A 20,538-nucleotide genomic window follows, 5' to 3' on the forward strand; every position below is an offset into this window, starting at 1 on the left:
TTGAGATCTTTCTTCTTTTTAATTTAAGCATCTGCAGCTGTAAGCTTCCCTTTAGCATGGGTTTGAGATCTTTCTTCTTTTTAATTTAAGCATCTGCAGCTGTAAGCTTCCCTTTAGCATGGGTTTGAGATCTTTCTTCTTTTTAATTTAAGGATCTGCAGCTGTAAGCTTCACTTTAGCATAGGTTTGAGATGTTTCTTCTTTTTAATTTAAGCATCTGCAGCTGTAAGCTTCCCTTTAGCATGGGTTTGAGATCTTTCTTCTTTTTAATTTAAGCATCTGCAGCTGTAAGCTTCCCTTTAGCATGGGTTTGAGATCTTTCTTCTTTTTAATTTAAGGATCTGCAGCTGTAAGCTTCACTTTAGCATAGGTTTGAGATGTTTCTTCTTTTTAATTTAAGCATCTGCAGCTGTAAGCTTCCCTTTAGCACTGCCTTTGTTGCCTCCTCCTGAGTTTGGGTATGTCATGGTTTTGTTTTCATTTGCTTAAACATTTTTTTGTCCTATTGTAATATAATTGTGTTGTTTTTAATAAAGGTAATTAATGAAACACATAATGAATTGTACTTCTGTTTTTATAATATTTTAAGCATTCTTAACTCAGAAATGTAAATTTTAGAAAAAAATTCCAGGCCAGGCAGAGTGGCTCACACCTGTAATCCCAGTAATTGAGGAGGCTGAGTGGGGCGGATCATCTGAGGTCAGGAGTTGGAGACCAGCCTGGCCAACATGGTGAAACCCTGTCTTTAATAAAAATAGAAAAAAATATATAAAAGTTAGCTGGGTGTCGTGGTGGGTGCCTGTAATCCCAGCTACTCTGGAGGCTGAGGCAGGAGAATCACTTGAATCTGGGAGGTGGAGGTTGCAGTGAGCTGAGATTGCACCACTGCACTCCAGCCTGGGTGACAGAATGAGAGTCCATCTCAAAAAAAAAAAAAAGAAAAAATTTCAGACATATTTATTTGTATTTCAATTTAGAAACTATGATCTCCTAAGTGTATTGACACAGCAACCTGACATAAAGATAAAGAATAATAAGCATATAACAAAACGGAAACTTGCAAATACCATTTTTTATTAATTTTTAATTATATATATTTAAAAATTGCCAGGTGAAGTGGCTTACACCTGTAATCTCAGCACTTTGGGAGGATGAGGTGGGCAGATCACATGAGTTCAGGAGTTTCAGACTAGCCTGGCCAACATGGTGAACCTCATCTCTATTAAAAATCAAAAAATTAGCCAGGCGTGATAGCATGCATCTGTAGTCCCAGCTACTAGGGAGACTGAGGCAGGAGAATTGCTTGAACATGGGAGGCAGAGGTTGCAGTGAGCCAAGATAGTGCCACTGCACTCCAGGCTGGGTGACAGAGTAAGACTCTGTCTCAAAAAAATAAAAATTGTCTGGGCGCAGTGGCTCACACCTATAATCGCAGCACTTTGGGAAGCTGAGGCAGGCAGATCACGTAAGGAGATCGAGACCATCCGGGCTAACACGGTGAAACGCCATCTCTACTAAAAATACAAAAAATTAGCCGGGTGTGGTGGCGGGTGCCTGAAGTTCCAGCTACTCCGGAGGTTGAGGCAGGAGAATGGTGTGAACCTGGGAGGTGGAGCTTGCAGTGAGCCGAGATTGCACCACTGGACTCCAGCCTGGGTGACAGAGCGAGACTCTGTCTCAAAAAAATAAAATAAAATAAAATAAAACTAAGGTGTGTTTGACATACAAAAATTACACATATTTAATATATACCGTGTGTGTGTGTGTGTGTGTGTGTGTGTGTGTGTGTTACAGAGGTTTTACTCTTGTTGCCCAGGCTGGAGTGCAGTGACACGATCTCAGCTCACTGCAACCTCCGCCTCCCTGGTTCAAGCAATTCTCCTGCCTCAGCCTCCTGAGAAGCTGGGATCACAGGCGTGCGCCCCCACGCCCAGCTAATTTTTGTATTTTTTTAGTAGAGACAGGGTTTCACCATGTTGGCCAGGCTGGTCTCGAACTCCTGACCTCAGATGACCACCTGCTTCGGCCTCCCAAAGTGCTGGGATTACAGGCGTGTGACACCGAATGTATACATCTTAATGAGTTTAGAGGTAAGTATTCGCCCCAGGACTCATCACAACAAATAATGCCATAAACTTGACCATCACTCCCCATATATTTCTCATTCTCACCCTTTTTAAAAAATGAGACCGGGAATGGTGGCTCACACCTGTAATCCCAGCACTTCGGGAGGCCGAGGCAGGTGGATCACGAGGTCAGGAGATCAAGACCATCCTGGCTAACACAGTGAAACCTCGTTTCTGCTAAAATACAGAAAATTAGCCGGGCGTGATGGCGGGCACCTGTAGTCCCAGCTACTTGGGAGACTGAGGCAGGATAATGGTGTGAACTCGGGAGGCAGAGCTTGCAGTGAGCCGAGATCATGCCACTGCACTCCAGCCTGGGCAACAGAGTGAGACTCTGTCTCAAAAAAAAAAACAAAATTAGATGACCATTTCACCTAAAATATACCCTCTTAAGTTTTTTTTTAAGTGTACAATACAGGATGGCCATGCATCAGAGATATATGTGGGTTTGGTTCCAGACCACTGCAATAAAGTGAGTTATACAATTTCTTTTGGTTTCCCAGTGCATGTAAAAGTATGTTTATACTATGCTGCATAAAGTGTGCAATAGCATATGTCTACAAAGTGTGCACACTTTAATTTACAAATACTTTATTGTTAACAAATGCTAACAGTCATCTGAGCCTTCAGAAAGCTGCAATCTTTTTTGTGTGTGTGACAGGGTTTTACTCTGTGGCTCAGGCTGGAGTAATTGCAGCCTCAACCTCATGCTCAATCAAACCCCCACCTCAGACTCCTGACTACCTGGGACTACAGGTGCACGCCACCATGTCCAGCTAATTTTTGTATTTTTTTTTTGTAGAGATGGGGTTTTGCCATGTTGCCTTGACGTCCTGAGCTCAAGCAATCCACCCACCTTGGCCTCCCAAGGTGTTGGGATGACAGGTGTGAGCCACTGCACCTGACCAAATTTCAGTCTTCTTGCTGATGGAGGGTCTTGCCTTAATGTAAGGTGGTGGTTGCTGAGCTTTGGGGTGGCTGTGGCAATTTCTTAAAATAAGACAACATTGAAGTTTGCTGTGTCAATTGATTCTTCCTTTCACAAAAGAATTATCTGTAGCATACAATGTTGTTTGATAGCTTTTTACCCACAGTAGAACTTTCAAAATTGGATTCAATCCTGTCAAACCTTCATACTGCTGTACCAACTAAGTTTATGTATTATTGTAAATCATTGGGTTCAATCCTGTGAAGCCCTCCTTCTGCTCTACCAACTAAGTTTATTCTAAACCTGTTGTCATCTCAACATTGTTTACACTGTCTTCACCACGAGTAGATTTCATCTCAAGAAACCACTTTCTTTGCTCATCCGTGGAAGCAACTCATCCACTCACGTTTTCTGCGGAGCCTGCTGCAGTCTCGCCAGATCTGCAGGCTCTGTCTCTGATTCTAATGCTCTTGTTATTTCCACCATATCTGCAGTTACTTCCTCCACAGAAGTCGTGAACCCCTGTGTCATCTGTGAGGGTTGGAATAATCTTCCCAACTTCTCTCTCTCTCTTTTTTTTTTTTTTGAGATGAAGTCTTGCCTGGGCTGGAGTGCAGTGATGCAATCTCAGCTCACTACCACCTCCACCTCCCGGGTTCAAGCAATTCTCCTGCCTCAGCCTCCCAAGTGTTTGGGATTACAGTCACCCCCGACCAGGCCCAGCTAATATATTTTGTGTTTTTAGTACAGACAGGATTTCACTATGTTGGCCAGGCTGGTCTCAAATTCCTGACCTCATGATCAACGTGCCTTGGCCTTCGAAAGTGCTGGGATTACAGGCGTGAGCCACCAAGCCCGGCCCCAACTTCTCCTAATGTTGCTATTTTGATCTTCTTTTTTAAATCATCAATGTTCTCAATGGAATCTAGAATGGTGAATCCTTTCCAGTAGGTTTTCAATTATTTTGCTGAGATCCATCAAAGAAATCACTTTCTACAGAAGCTATAGCTTTATGAAATATATTTTTTAAGTGATAAGACTTGAAAGTTGAAATTATTCTTTGATCCAAGTGCACCAGAATGAATGTTGGGTTAGTAGGCATGAAAACAATATTCAGCTCTTTATACATCTCTGTAAAAGCCCTTGAGTACCAGGGGCATTGTCAGTGAGCGGTAATACTTTGAAAGGAATCTTATTTCTTGAGCAGTAGGTGTCAACAGTGGGCTTAAGATATTCAGTAAACCATATTTGTAAACCGATAGTCTGTCATCCAGGCTTTGTTCCCATTTGTAGAGTACAGGCAGAGCTGTGTTTTATCATAATTCTTCAGGGCCCTTGGATTTTCAGAATAGTAAATCATCATTGGTTTCAAGTTAACATCACCAACTGCATTAGCCCTTAACAAAAGAGTCAGCATGTCCTTTGAAGCCTTAAAGCCAGGCATCAACTCCTCTCTAGCTGGGAACATCCTAGATAGCATCTCCTTCTAGTAGAAGGCTGTTTTGTCTCTATTGCAAATCTGTTTAGTGTAGCCATCTTAATCAATTATCTTCTAGATAGCTTTCTGCAGCTTTTCCAACAGTACTTACTGCTTTATCTTGCGCTTTTATGTTATGGAGATGACTTTTTTCCTTAAACCTCAAGAAACAAGCTCTTCTAGCTTCAGACTTTTCTTCTGCAGCTGCCTCACCTCTCTAAGTCTTCATAGAATTGAAGAGAGGCCGGGTGCGGTGGCTGTCACACCTGTAATCCTAGCACTTTGGGAGGCCAAGGCGGGCAGATCACCTGGGGTCAGGAGTCCGACACCAGTCTGACCAACGTGGAGAAACCCCGTCTCTACTAAAAATACAAAAAATTAGCCAGGCGTGGTGGTGCATGCCTGTAATCCCAGCTACTCGGGATGCTGAGGCAGGAGAATGGCTTGAACTTGGGAGGCAGAGGTTGCGATGAGCCAAGATCACGCCATTGCACTCCAGCTTGGGCAAGAAAAATGAAACTCTGTCTCAAAAACAAAGAAAAAAAAGGAAAAAGAGAGTTAGGCTTAGGCTTAATGGAATGTTTTTTTTTTTATCTTCTATCAAGACCAATTAAACTTTCTTCATAACAGCAGCAAGATTGTTTAGCTTTTTATCATTCATGTGTTCACTGGAGTAGCACTTTAAATTTCTTTCCAGAACACTTCCTTTGCATTCACAACTCGGCTAATGTTTGCTGCATGAGGTCTAGCTACTGGCCTGTCTTGCTTACAACATGCCTTCCTCACTAAGGTTAATTATTTCTTCCTTTTGGTTTAAAGTGACAGACATGCAACTCTTCTTTCACTTGAACATATAGAGGCTATTGTAGGGTTATTAATTGGCCACATTTTAATATTAATAAAAAGAAGCCTGAGAAAAAGAGAGAGAAAGAGAAATGGCCCGTTGGTGGGGCAGTCAGAACAAACGCATTTGTCAATTGTTTGCTGTCTTATCCTGGTGTGATTTGTGGTTCCCAAAACAATGACAACAGTAGCATTAAAGATCACTGATTACAGATCACCATAACGATTCAATAATAAAATGCTTAAAATACTGTGAAAATGACCGAAATGTGACACAGAGACGTGAAGTGAGCACGCGCTGTAGGAACAATGGTGCCAGTGAGACCTGCTTATTGCAGCGTTGCGACAAACCTTCAATATGTAAAATACATGGTCACAAAATACAATAAAGCAAAGTGCAGTGAAACAAGATGTGTCTGTCTTTTGATAGACTCTGACAATCTCTATCTTTGAATTGGTACATTCATAGCATTAACATTCAAAGTGATTATTGATATCATTGGATTAATATCTACTACATTTGTTACTGTTTTCTATTCATTCTCCTCAGTCTTCATTCTTTTGTCTACCACTCTTTTTCTGCCTTTTGCAGTTTTCATTGATGATTTTAGATGACTACATTTTCCCTGTCTTTCTTAGCATGTACTTCTATTTTTAAAACTTTTTTTAACTAGTTGCCACAGAATTTGCAATATACATTTACAACCAATTCAAGTCCACTTTCAAATAACACTATCCCACTATCCCACAAATAAGACTACCTGCTTAACAAACAGAACAACTAATTCCTCAGTAACATTTACAACCAATTCAACTCCACTTTCAAATAACACTATCCCACTATCCCACGAATAAGACTACCTGCTTAACAAACAAAACACCTAATTCCTCAGTAACATTTACAACCAATCCAAGTCCACTTTCAAATAACACTATCCCGCTATCCCACAAATGAGGCTACCTGCTTAACAAAGAACTCATCTAATTCCTCAATATACATTTACAACCAATTCAAGTCCACTTTCAGATAACACTATCCCACTTCAAGGGTGACTACCTGCTTAACAAAGAAAACACCTGATTCCTCCCTCCCATCCTTCCATTCCATTCCTTGTATTATTGTTCCTTATTTCACTTGTGTAAAAGCATACACAATCTATCTGTGTGTATTTATTATTATCTACAAACTTATTGGTCAGATCAATTATGAATAAATACATGTTTTTATTGTACCACAATTCCTCCCTCCCATCCTTCTATTCCATTCCTTGTATTAGTGTTACTCATTTCACTTGTGTATAAGCATACATAATCTATCTGTGTGTATTTGTTATTGTCTATGAACTTCTTGGTCAGATCAATTAAGAATAAATACATAGGTTTTTATTGTACCACAATTCTTTCTTTAATGCTCTTTTTAAAAAAATGTTGATCCAGGTTTCAGTTATATATCTTTCGTTTCCCTCTAAAGAATTTCATTTAACATTTCTTGCAAGACAGGTCTCCTGGCAACAAGTTTCTTGAATTTTTATTTTTCTGAGGAAGGCCTTAATTCTCCTTCACTTTTGAAGGGTGTTTTCAGTGGGTACAGAAACTTAGGTTGGTGGGTTTTTTTCTGTCAATATTTGGAATTTTTCATTTCACTGTCTTCTTGCTTTCACAGTTTCTGCAATGTTGAATGCAGTTCTTATCTTTGTGTCTCTGTAGGTAAGGTGTTTTCTGCCCCACCTCTGGTTTCTTTCAGAGTTTTCCATTATCTTTTATTTCATATAGTTTGAAAATTATATGTCCAAGTGTAGGTTGCTGGCATTTATTCTGCCTGGTGTTCTCGGAGCTTCCTGGATCTTTGGTTTGGTGTCTGACATTAATACTGGAAGTTCTCAGACATGGTTGTTGCAGAACTTTCTTCTATTTCTTCTCCTCCTGGTATTCTCATTACTCTCTTTCACCTTTTGTAGTTGTCCCACAGTCTTGGATATCATCTTCTGTTATTTTCAGTGTTTCTTTAGTTTTCAAAGTTTCTGATGATAAATCCTCAAGGTCAGAGATTCTTTACTCAGCTGAGTCCAGTCTACTAATAAGCCATCAGAGGTATTCTTCAGTTATTTACCACATTTTTTATCACTACATTATGTTGAAGGTTCTTACGATGTCCGTCTTTCTGATTACATTACCCATCTACACTTGAATGCTGTCTACTTCATTCATTAGGCCCTTAGCATATTCTCCAGAGGTTTAAAAAAAAATTCCAAAATCATATCTTTGTCTGCTTCTGAAGCTTGCTCTGTTGACACAAATTGTATTTTTTTCTTTTTTTGTATTTTAGTATGCCTTGCAATTTTTTCCGTTTATTCTCATGCATGAAGCACCCACTAAAAGTGACTGTTGTTAGTATAGCTTCAGTAATGCCGTGATGAGGTGACAGGGCACATGATGCTCTCTTAGTCTCTTTAGGCTAGTATAACAAAATACTTTAGACTGAGTAATTCATAAACAACAGAGATTATTGCTCACAGATCTGGAGGCTGGAAAGTCCAAGACTAAAGGGCCAGGATATTTGGTGTTTGGTGAAGGTCAAACATTCAGACACTCGCAACGACTATAGCGACAGCAGCAGTCTTCAGGAATCCTATGTGAGGGACAAACACTCAGAAGCCAGCTGGAGTGTTCTAGAATCCTATGTGAGGGACAAACATTCAGACCCCAGTAGTAGTGTTGTGGAATCCTATGTGAGGGACAAACTTTCAAACCCTTGTAGCAGTGTTCTGGAATCCTATGTGAGGGACAAAAATTCAGAACCTCGTAGCAGTGTTCTGGAATCCTATGTGAGGAACAATCAGACCACAGCAGGAATGTTCTGGAATCCTATGTTAGGGACAAACATTCAGAGCCCAGCAGCAGTGTTCTGGAATCCTATTTGAGGGACAAACATTCAGACCACAGCAGGAGTGCTCTGTAATCCTATGTGAGGGAAAAACATTTCAAAACCTCGTAGCAGTGTGCTGGAATGTTAGGTCAGGGACAGACATTTAGACCCTCGCAACAGTGTTCTGGAATCCCATCTGCGGGACAAACATTCAGACACTCGCAGCAGTGTTCTGGGATTCTATGTGAGGGATAGACATTCAAACCCCAACAGCAGTGTTCTGGAATCTGATGTGAGGGACAGACGTCAGACCCCAGCAGCAGTGTTCTGGAATCCTATGTGAGGGACAAACTTTCAGACCCTCGTAGCAGTGTTCTGAAATCCTATGTGAGGCATAAACATTCAGACCCCAGCAGCAGTGTTCTGGAATCCTATGTGACAGACAAACATTCCGATCACAGCAGGAGAGTTCTGGAATCCTATGTGCGGTACAAACTTTCAGACCACAGCAGGAGAGTTCTGGAATCCTATGTGAGGGACACACATTCAGACCCCAGGAGCAGTGTTCTGAAATCCTATGTTAAGGGCAAGCATTCACATCCCAGCGTGAATGTTCTGGAATCCTAGGTGAGGGACAAACATTCAGACCACAGCAGGAGTGTTCTCAAATCCTATATGAGGAACAAACATTTAGACCAAAGCAGGAGTGTTCTGGAATACTATGTGAGGGACAAACATTCAGACCCTCTTACCAGTGTTCTGGAGTCCTATGTGATGAACAAACTTTCAGACCACAACAGGAGTGTTCTCGAATCCTATGTGAGGAACAAACATTCAGACCACAGCAGGAGTGTTCTGGAATACTATGTGAGGGACAAATATTCAGACCCTCTTAGCAGTGTTCTGGAGTCCTATGTGATGAACAAAATTTCAGACCACAGCAGGAGTGATCTGGAATCCTATGTCAGGGTCAAACATTCAGACCCCAGCAGTAGTGTTCTGGAATCCTGTGTGAGGGCAAACATTCAGACCCACGTGGCAGTGTTCTGGAATCCTATGTGAGGGACAAATATTCAGACCACAGCAGGAGCGCTCTGGAATCCTATGTGAGGGACAAACATTCAGAACCTCATAGCAGTGTCTTGGAATCTTATGTGAGGGAGAGACATTTAGACCCTCGCAGCAGTGTTCTGGTATCCCATGTGAGGGACAAACATTCAGACCCTCCCAGCCATACATTCAGACCACGGCAGCAGTGTTCTGGAATGGTATGTGGAGGACAAACATTCAGACCCTTGTAGCAGTATTCCGGAATTCTATGGGACAAACATTCAGACCACAGCAGCAGTGTTCTGGAATCCTATATGACGGACCAACGTGCAGACCCTTGCAACAGTGTTCTGGAATACTAGGTGAGGGAGAAATATTCACACCCTCGTAGCAGTGTTCTGGAATTCTATGTGACTGACAAACATTCAGACTCCAGCAGCAGTGTTCTGTAATCCTATGTGAGCGACAAACATTCAGACCCCAAGAGCAGTGTTCTGAAATCCTATGTTAAGGGAAACATTGAGACCCCAGCATGAATGTTCTGGAATCCTATGTGAGAAACAAACATTCAGACCGCAGCAGGAGTGTTCTGGAATCCTATATGAGGGATAAGCATTCAGACCCTCGTAGCAGTGTTCTGGAATCCTATGTGAGGGAGAAGCATTCAGAGCACAGCAGGAGTGCTCTGGAATCCTATGTTAGGGACAAACATTCAGAACCTCGTAACATTGTGCTGGAAACCTATGTGAGGGACAGACATTTAGACCCTCTCAGCAGTGTTCTGGAATCCCATGTGAGGGTCAAACATTCAGATCCTCGCAGCAGTGTTCTGGAATTCTATGTGAGTGACAAACATTCAGACTCCAGCAGCAGTGTTCTGTATTCCTATGTGAAGGACAAACATTCAGAATCCAGGAGCAGTGTTTTGAAATCATATGTTAAGGGCAAACATACAGACCCTAACATCAATGTTCTAGAATCATATGTGAGGGACATACATTCAGACCCTCGCAGCAGTGTTCTGGAATCCTAGATGGGGGACAAACATTCAGACCCCAGCAGCAGGCTTCTGGAATCCTATGTGGGGGACAAACGTTCAGACAATGGCAGCAGTGTTCTGGAATCCTATGTGAGGGACAAACACTCAGAGCCTTGTAGCAGTGTTCTGGAATCCTATGTGAGTGAGAGTGCCTGGAGTCTACCCAACCTGACACCCCCAAAGCCCTCAAAGGGTCTGACCTCCCAGCATGCACCTGCCTCTCCCTGAACCCCAGCTGCCCACCCTGCCTGTTCCCTGGCCTCCTCCATCCTGTGCAGCCCATAGACTGTGACCATATCTCCAGCCACTCTGGCCCTTCCTTTACCTTTGTCCTGTCAGAATCTCTGAGCAGGATCTCCCAGGTCCATCCAAACACGGGCTTTGTCCACTTTTGCCTAGGCCCTTGGGCATCACTGCCCTATCCCAGCTGTCCACAGGGCCTTCAATAATGCACATTGCACCTGGCTTATCCAAGCAGTGCTCAGCAGCCCACATTGACCAGGTCCCTGCTGACCAGACCCTGCACATCAGGTCCTCCCTGACGACACCCTCACTGATTAGACCCTCATGACCAGGCCCCACTAACAAGGCCCCCACTGCCAGGCACACAATGACAAGGACACCACTGACCAGGACCTTACTGACAAGGCCTCACGGACCAAGTCCTTACTGACAAGTCCTCACGGACTAGGTCATTATTGACAAGGCCTCACTGATCAGGTTCCACTGATCATGACCTCATTCCCTGGCCCCAAAGATGAGGCCCCACTGACCAGGCCTCCAGGGAACAGGTTGCCACTGATCAGGCCCCTAATAACCAGGCCTAAGGTCACCAGATGCCCCTGACTGGGACCCTAGTGAGTAGACCCCACTGAACCGGCACCAAATGCTGAGATCCCCGCTGACCAGGTCACCCTGTAGACCAGTGCTACAAAAGTCACCATTGACCAAGTCCTCTCTGACCAGGACGCTATAGATTAGGTCCCACTGACAAGGCTGCCCTGACCAGTTCCCCACTGACAAGGGCCTCACTGATGAGGACACGCCCACCAGGGTCTGCTGACTAGGTCCCATGTGCCCAGTCCTCCACTGAATAGCACCCCTTGACCTGGTCACCAGTGCCGCAGCCCATGCTGACCAGGCCAGCACTAAGCCCCAGCTGACCAGGTCTCCACTGATCAAGCCCCACAACCCAGGTTAGCACTGACCAGACACGAAACAACTGGCAGCCAATAGGTCCCCACTCACCAAAACCCCCACTACTAGACCCCACTAATGAGACCCTCTCTAAACAGACCCCTGCTGACCACGATCCCACTAAATAGTCCTCACTGACCTAGGTCCACTGACCAGGCCCACATTGATCAGGCCCCTCCTAACCACACCGGAAATCCAAGCGGCAATGACATATTTCATATGGCAGAAGTTGGAACAAGACAGAGAGAGGAAAGAGGTTCCACAGCCTTTTAAACTACTAGATCTCATGAGAACTCACTCACTATCAGGAGGATGGCATTAAGGGCTTGGTGCTTTGCCATTTGTGAAGGATCTACTCCCACCCCTTTATGATTAAAGCTTTTTCCACCTAGGCCCCGACTCTAACATTAGGGAGTGTACTTTCACATGAGTTTTGGAAGGGGCAAAGAGAAAAAAACGTATTATTCTGTCCCTGACCCCACAAATCTCATATCCTTCTCACATTGCAAAATACAGTCATGCCTTGCCAGCAGTCTCCCAAAGTCTTAACTCATTTCAGCATTAACTCAAAGTTACAAAGTCCAAAGTCTCATCTGGGTCAAGGCTACATTCTTTTTTGCCTACGAGTCTCTGAAATAAAAAGCAAGTTCACTGCGTCTAAGGTACAATGATGGTACAGGCATTGTGTAAGCTTTCCATATCCAAAAGGGAGACATTTTCCAGAAACCTTCTTATTTTTATCTGAGGCCCCCTCAGCCTGGCCTTCTCTGTCCATGTTTTTGTCAGCATTCTTGTCACAGCCATTTAACCAGTCTCTAAGATGGTCCAAAAATGTTCTCATCTGTCTGTCTTCTTTGGAGCCCTCCAAACTCTTCCAACCTCTACCCATTACCCAGTTCCGAAGTTGCTTCCACATTTTCAGGTATCTTTATAGCAATGCTCCAGTCCTCATTTGCCATTTTTGGTAAGATTTATTTTGAAAAAGAGGTTTAATTGGCTCATGGTTCTGCAGAGTGGACAGGAAGCTTAGTGCTTCTGCTTCTGGGGGGCCTCAGAAATCTTTCAATCATTGTGCAAGGTAATGAAAGAGTGAATTGTCTCACATGGCAAGAGGAAATCACGGAGAGTAGGGAGTGATATAGAGTTTTCAGTGGCCAGATCTCACGAGAATTCACTCATGATTGTGAGGACAGTACCAAGGGGATGGTGCTGAACCACTCATGAGAAATTTGCCTTCATGATCCAATCACCTTATACCAGGGTCCACCTCCAACATTAGGAAGCATAACTCAACATGAGATTTGGTGGGGTCACATATTCGAATTGCCTCATCAGTCTGAGTATAAAGACATCCATAGTAGGCTTTATCCAGCCAGCTTCTTTGGGATTCTTTATAGGGTTTCAGGTCTATAGCATATCCACTAAAATATTCCTACTTCAAAAGGCAATAAAGTAAGTGGTATTATCATTCTTCAAAAAGTTATAATGGTAGTTTAGGCATTCATAGTATATTTTAGTTCATTTCCTACTGTTTCTATTCTATCACCATATTAACACTTTCCTACACAATTCTATATTCGGCTGGGTTTCAGTTGAGCACAAAGTCATCCTTGTACTAACACCGATAGCTGGCACTAGCTCTTTGATACTGTTATCATTCTGCTGTAGAAAGTACCCGTGAATTGGAAAAAGTCCACAATCAAATAGCTAGTCATTCAACACTATCAAATTTTAGGTGACTTTTAGAAAAAATAGTATCTCTTGTTGCAAGAAATGCTCCACCTGTGATTTCAAGTCTCTCACTTGAGTGAATTGGATGGAAGTGGTGAATTTCAGCCAAAGTGGCCAAAGAAATCCTGTTCCTGTGATAGTGACGCCATCAGCCTCTGCACCTCTGTCTTCCCTTCTGCCACATGTTGCCTGTTCTCCGTGACTTTGGTAAGAACTTCCTTGTGTATGAGGATGATGTCCAGGATGTTGGTCTGGTGTCCTGAGACAGCACTAACAGGTCCATGGCTGGGTCCAGATCCTTCCTGGACTGATTGGCAAGGAGGTCACCGATGTTCTTGAAGGCATCTCTGGTGAAGTGGATGGCCTAGTCAAGCTCCAAGGCCTGGCTTAGGCTGAAGAAAAACTGGCCACCTTTTGATGCTCTTTCTAAAAGCCTGTCACTGTCATCTACTTGCTTGTCAACTCATTGGCTGTGAGGTTGAGCTGAGTGGCCTGTGTCCATCTTCTTGGGGAAGCATTTGAAGCCATCAGTCTTGCTCTCCTACCCCTAAAGGTTGATGGTCACCACCTGGGGGTGTGCTGAGGGTCAGAAAGAAGCCGGCACTCACTATCTCATCCTTCTCAGCCTTCCTCTTGCACTCTCTCCAGGCTGTCTCTTCAGTGCTGGTGGGATACATCAGAAAGTGATGGAAGATGTGGCACTGTGCCCACACCCAGAAACTGGCCATGTGGTTGGCTCATCCACCAGAATGGATGCTCTGGGTGCTCTTTGAGCCAGCTTGGCCTTGCCTGGCATGCACAGGCCCCAGGTTCCGACATGTTGCTCCGAGTGAGCTTGTCCTGCCTTGGGCCAAATTCTGTCAGGCCAGGGCCACAAAAGGCTGAGTCCCATGGGTGGTAATCCTGGCTGCTTTCTGCACTTCCACATAAAGACCTCCTGAAGATGGCCTGTGGTCTACCTCTTTGCAACCAAGAAGCCCGCAGTGCCATATGAACCCTCAGGCATGGACTGGAGCCCCTGAGGAAGCACACACCCTGCTCCTGAGCCTGCTGCTCATTTTCTCTGTGTGGCTCCATTAGTGTCACAGTTGTTGCACAGACTTGCGCATGCCAGGCAAGGCCATGCTAGCTCAAAAAGCAACCGGCCATCTCTGCAAGGTTGTGCCAGGAGCCGGTGGACCGGCCACCAACCTCACTCGCTGCCAGTCAGGTTACATCAGTTCTTCTACCCTAGAGGTAGGGCCCCAGTGCCATATGCTTTTCCTCAGGCCTCTGCTCTATCAGTCATCGGGCGGCAACCACTCAGGCTGTGGGAACCTGGCCATCCCTCCTTCCTTGAGTAGCTGAGGTTGCTGGCTTGTCCGCCTGCTACAGGCACAGCCTTGCAGATGTGGCTATTTGCTCTGAGCCAGCTTGGCCTTGCCTGGCATGCATAGGCCCCAGGTACTGACACTCTGCTCCGAGTCAGCTTGTCCTGTCTTGGGTCAAATTCTAAGTCTGGCCAGGGCCACAGAAGGCCCAGTACCCTGGGTGCTAATCTGGGCTGCTTTCTGCACTTGAACATAAAGTCCTCCTCAAGACAGCCTGTGGCCTGCCTCTTGGCGACCAAGAAGCCTACAGTGCCATACGAGCCCTGAGGCATGGACTGGAGCCACAAAGGCAGTGCACGCCCCGTTCCTGAGTCTGCTGATCATTTCCTCTATATGGCTCCATTTGTAGCACACTTGTTGCAGTGAGGCTTGTGCATGCCAGGCAAGGCCAAGCTGGCTCAAAGAGCAAGCAGCCACCTCTGCAAGGGTGTGCCAGGAGCAGATGGACCAGCCGCCAACCTCACTTACTGCCAGACGTAGTACATCAGTTCTTCTACCCTAAAGGTGGGGCCAAGAGGCAGACCACAGGCCATCTTGAGGAGGACTTTATGTTCAAGTGCAGAAAGCAGGCAGGATTACCACACTGGGGACTCGCCCTTCTGTGGCCCACAGTGCCATATGAGCCCTGAGGCATGGACTGGTGCCATCTCCTTTATACAAAAATTAACTTAAGATGGATTAAAGAGTTAAATATGCCACCTGCTTTTCCTCAGGCCTCTGCTCCATCAGCCATCAGGAGGCAGCCACTCAGGCTGTGGAAACCTGGCCATCCTGGCTTCCTTCAGTGGGTGAGGTTGGTGGCTGGTCCACCTGCTCCAGGCACACCCTTGCAGAGGTGGCTGCTTGCTCTTTGAGCCAGCTTGGCCTTGCCTCGCATGCACAGGCCCCACCTACTGACACAGTGCTCTGAGTGAGCTTGTCCTGCCTTGGGCCAAATTCTGTCATGCCAGGGCCACAGAAGTCCGAGTCCCCTGGGTGGTAATCCTGGCTGCTTTCTGCACTTGAACATAAAGTCTTCCTCAAGACGGCCTGTGGTCTGCCTCTTGGCAACGAAGAAGCCTGCAGTGCCATAGGAGCTCTGAGGCATGGACTGGAGCCCCAAAGGCAGTGCACACCCTGCTCCTGAGCCTCCTGCTCCTTTCCTATATATGGCTCCATTTGTAGCACGGTTGTTGCACCGAGGCTTGTGCATGCCAGGCAAGGCCAATCTGGCTCAAAGAGCAACCAGCCACCTCTGCAAGGGTGTGCCAGGAACAGGTGGGCCAATCACCAACCTCACATGCTGCCAGTAATGGTACATCAGTTCTTCTGCCCTAGAGTTAGGGCCCCAGTGCCATCTGCTTTTCCTCAGGACTCTGCTCCATCAGCCATCAGGTGGCAGCTACTCATGCTGTTGGAACCTGGCCATCTGGGCTTCCTTGAGTGGGTGAGGTTGCTGGCTTGTCCGCCTGCTACAGGCACAGCCTTGCAGAGGTGGCTGGTTGCTCTGAGCCAGCTTGGCCTTGCCTGACATGCATAGGCCTCAGGTACTGACACTCTGCTCCGAGTCAGCTTGTCCTGCCTTGGGCCAAATTCTAAGTCTGGAGAGGACCACAGAAGACAGAGTTCCCTGGATGGTAATCCTGACTACTTTCTGCACTTGAACATAAAGTCCTCCTCAAGACAGCCTGTGGTCTGCAGCTAGGTAACCAAGAAACCCGCAGTGCCATAGGAGCCCTGAGGCATCGACTGGAGCCCCAAAGGCAGGGCACACCCTGCTTCTGAGCCTGCTGCTCGTTTCGTCTATGTGGCTCCATTTGTTGCACAGTTATTACATTGAGGCTTGTGCATGCTGGGCAAATTCTAAGCCACTTAGAATTTGGTCCAAGGCAGAACAAGCTCACTGGGAGCAGCGTGTCTGTACCTAGGGCCTGTGCATGCCAGGCAAGGCCAAGCTGGCTTAAAAAGCAAACAGCCTCCTCTGCAAGGGTGTGCCAGGAGCCGATGGACCCATCACCAACCTCACTCGCTACCGGTCAGGGTACATCAGTTATTCTATCCTAGAGGTAGGGCCCAAGTGTCATCTGCTTTTCCTCAGGCCTCTGCTTGATCAGCCATCAGGCGGCGGCCACTCATGCTGTGGGAACCTGGCCATCCCTGCTTCCTTGTGTAGCTGAGGTTGCTGGCTGCTCCACCTCCTCCAGGAGCACCCTTGCAGTGGTGGCTGGTTGCTCTTTGAGCCAGCTTAGCCTTGCCTAGCATGTACAGGCCCCAGCTACTGACACACTACTCCAAGTGAGCTGGTCCTGCCTTGAGCCAAATTCTAAGTCTGGCCGGGGCCACAGAAGGCTGAGTCCCCTGGGTGGTAATCCTGGCTGCTTTCTGCCCTTGAACATAAAGTCCTCCTCAGCTGGTCTATGGTCTACCTCTTGGCAACCAAGAATCCTGCAGTCCCATACAAGCCCTGAGGCATGGACTGGAGCCCCAAAGGCAGTGCACACCCTGCTTCTGAGCTTGCTGCTCATTTCCTCTGTGTGGCTCCATTTTTAGCACAGTTGTTGCATTGAGGCTTGTGTATGCCAGGCAAGGCCAAGCTGGCTCAAAAAGCAACCAGCCACATTTGCAAGGGTGTGCTTGAAGTGGTTGGACTAGCAATCAACGTCGCCCACTCAAGGAAGCAGGAAATGCGTGTTTGTACCATGCATTTCACTACAGGTACATTTCCCCTGAGGTTGGTGGCTTAGGTTTTCTTCTAGATTTTTTACGGTTTTAGGTCTTACTTCTAACTCTTTCATCCATCTTACTTAATTTTTGTTTAAGGTGTATGGGTGTGGCCAGTTTCAGTTTTCTGCATTCGGCTAGCCAGTTTTCCCAACACCATTTATTAAATAGGGTATCCTTTACCCATTGCTTGTTTTTGTCAGGTTTGTCAAAGATCAGATGCTTTTAGATGTGTGGTGTCATTTCTGAGGCCTCTGTTCTGTTCCATTGGTCTATAGATCTGATTTGGTACCAGCCCCATGCTGTTTTGGTTACTGTAGCCTTGTAGAATAATTTGAAGTCAGGTACTGTAATGCCTCTAGCTTTGTTGTTTTTGCTTAGGATTGTCTTGGCTATGTGGGCTCTTTTTTGGTTCCATATGAAATTTAAAGTAGTTTTTCTAATTCGGTGAAGAAAGTAACCGTAGCTTGATGGGGATAGCAATGAGTCTATAAATTACTTTGGGTGGTATAGCACTCAGGCACAGAAATGTCCTTGTGTTAGGCAATACCATTCAGGACATAGCCATAGGCAGAGCCTTCATCACTAGAACACCAAAAGCAATGGTTACAAAAACCAAAATTTACAAATGGGATCTAACTAAACTTAAGAGTATCTGCAGCGCAAAAGAAACTATTATCAGAGTGAACAGGCAACCCACAGAATGGGAGAACATTGTTGCAATCTATCCATCTGACACAGGGCTAATATGCAGAATCTACAAAGAACAAATTTACAAGAAAAAAAAACCCATCAAAAAGTGAGCAAAGGATATGAACAGACACTTACCAAAGAAGACATTTATACAGCCAACGAACATGTGAAGCAAAGCATATCATCACTGGTCATTAGAGAAATGGAAATCAAAACCACAATGAGATACAATCTCACACCACTTAGAATGGTCATCGTTAAAAAATCAGGAAAGAACAGATGCTAGAGAGGATGTGGAGAAACAGGAAAGCTTTTACACAGTTGGTGGGAATATAAATTATTTCAACCATTGTGGAAGACAGTGTGACAATTCCTCAAGGATCTACAACCAGAAATATCATTTGACCCAGCAATCCCATTACTGGGTATATACCCCCCAAATTATAAATCATTCTAATATAAAGACACATGCACCTGTCTGTTTATTGTGGCACTGTTCACAACAGCAAAGACTTGGAACCAACCCAAATGCCCACCAATGATAGACTGGATAAAGAAAATGTGGCATATATACACCATGGAATACTATGCAGCCATAAAAAAGGGATGAATTCACGTCATTTGCTGGGACATGAAAGAAGCTGGAAACCATCATTTTCAGCAAACTAACAGAAGAACAGAAAACCAAACACCACATGTTCTCACTCATAACTGGGAGTTGAACAATGGGAACACATGGACACAGGAAGGGGAACATCACACACCAGGGCCTGTGAGGGTGGGGGGCTAGGAGAGGGATGGCATTAGGAGAAATAACTAATGTAGATCATGGGTTGATGGATGCAGCAAGCCACCATGGCATGTGTATACCTATGTAACAAACCTGCATGTTCTGCACATGTACCCCAGAACTTAAAGTATAATTAAAAAAAAAAGAAATGTGCTTTTAATTAAGCTTTTAATCATAGAACTTGTGAAGAAAATCCTTTTGAATCTTTTATTACCACATCATAGCTGGGACAAACTGCTGACACTTTAAAAGTAACACAAATATCAAACAGAAAGAACTAGACTTAGGAACCAAACTCAGGTTTCTGTAGTGAACAGGGCAGAATCTTCACATTGGGACACCACCACTACTCCTTCAGTTTGGCCTTGGCTAGCAAAAGGATGACCTTTTTATGTAGATGAGACCACTTATGTAAAAAAAAAGGTTTAAAAAATAATTTCTGCTAACTGGAATGCTTTTTGTTGTTGTTTATTTGTTTGTTTTTTTGCAGCCATAGGAGTTTTAGCCAATTCAGAGGCCTTGCTCCCCACAATTTGGAACATTCCTTTGGATTTGACGAAGTCAGGAAGAGATGGGAGAAAAGTGAAACAACAACAATAAAACCCCAAGCATAAACAAACAAAAAGAGTTAAGCAAAACAACAAATGCACAATTCATATGATTACTGAGTGTTCTAATGGTAAGGAGAAATTAAAAGCAGAAATTAAAAGCAGCTGGTGAGTAATCTTAAATTTTAGTCATTAAGGAAAAATTTTAAGACAAAACTCTAATTCAGCTACTTACCTGGAAATAAGGCTCAGGCTGGTGATCGTTCTCTGCCATCTTAGAAGCTGGAAAAAACTTACACTCACCTTCCCTGTCAGAAGCAAGCTGAAACTCAGGAAAGGAGGTGCCTGCTCTCCATCATCATGGAAGCAGGAAAACTTGCCTTCTTTGTTGGAAATGAGTAAAACTTCAGAAAAGGAGTTGTACAGCAAAATCAACCTTAGATCTCAACCAGATTTTGGGAGATCAGGGAACCTCTGCAGGGGAGAAGCTCCACAACCTCAGCAAATTATCCTGTTGATTTGGGCAATAAAGATAGCCCAGGTTGGTATCAAGCAATAATGAGATTTATCAAAGGTCAGGACCACCTTTGTATGTCTTTCTCTGTCTTTTTTTATCTTTATTGGTATATACGTTTTGTCAAAACTAGGAGTGCAACACGTGCTTTTTTCTGTTTTCCGTTTGCTTGAAAGATTTTTCTCCATTCCTTTATTTTGAGCCTATGTATGGCACCGCATGTGAGATGGGTTTCTTGGAGATGGCATACTCAAATGGGTCTTGGTTCTTTATCCAGCTTGCCCCCCTGTGTCTTTCAATCAGAGCATTTAGCCCATTTCCATTTAAGGTTAGTAATGGTATGTGTGGATTGGATCCTGTCGTCATGCTGTCAGCTGGTTATTTTGCAGACTTGTGTATGTGGTCGGTTTTTAGCATCACTGGTCTGTGTACTTCGGTGCATTTTTGTAGTGGCTGGTGATGGTCTTTTCTTTCCATATTTAGTGCTTCATTCAGGAGCTCTTGTAAGGTAGATCTGGTGATAATGAATTCTCCCAGCATTTGCTTGTCTGAAAAGGATCTTGTTTCTCCTTCACTTATGATGCTTAATTTTGCTGGACATGAAATTCTGGGTTGAAATTTCTTTTCTTTTTTTTTAACCATTTAACTCTCTAGCTCTCATTTTAA

General features: G+C 44.6%; 1 long non-coding RNA gene across 1 annotated transcript in view; it reads left to right on the forward strand.

Moving 5' to 3' along the window:
• The window catches only part of LOC134808706 (uncharacterized), a 49,350-nt gene extending 29,666 nt beyond the window's left edge, over positions 1–19,684 (forward strand). Inside the window, exon 3 of the long non-coding RNA XR_010152138.1 lies at positions 19,301–19,684. This is a non-coding gene — a long non-coding RNA (uncharacterized LOC134808706). The remainder of the gene's footprint in view (positions 1–19,300) is intronic.
• The last annotated feature ends 854 nt before the right edge of the window (positions 19,685–20,538 follow it).

Source organism: Pan troglodytes, chromosome 17, assembly GCF_028858775.2.
Source record: "Pan troglodytes isolate AG18354 chromosome 17, NHGRI_mPanTro3-v2.0_pri, whole genome shotgun sequence".
NCBI classification, from domain to species: Eukaryota; Metazoa; Chordata; class Mammalia; order Primates; family Hominidae; genus Pan; species Pan troglodytes.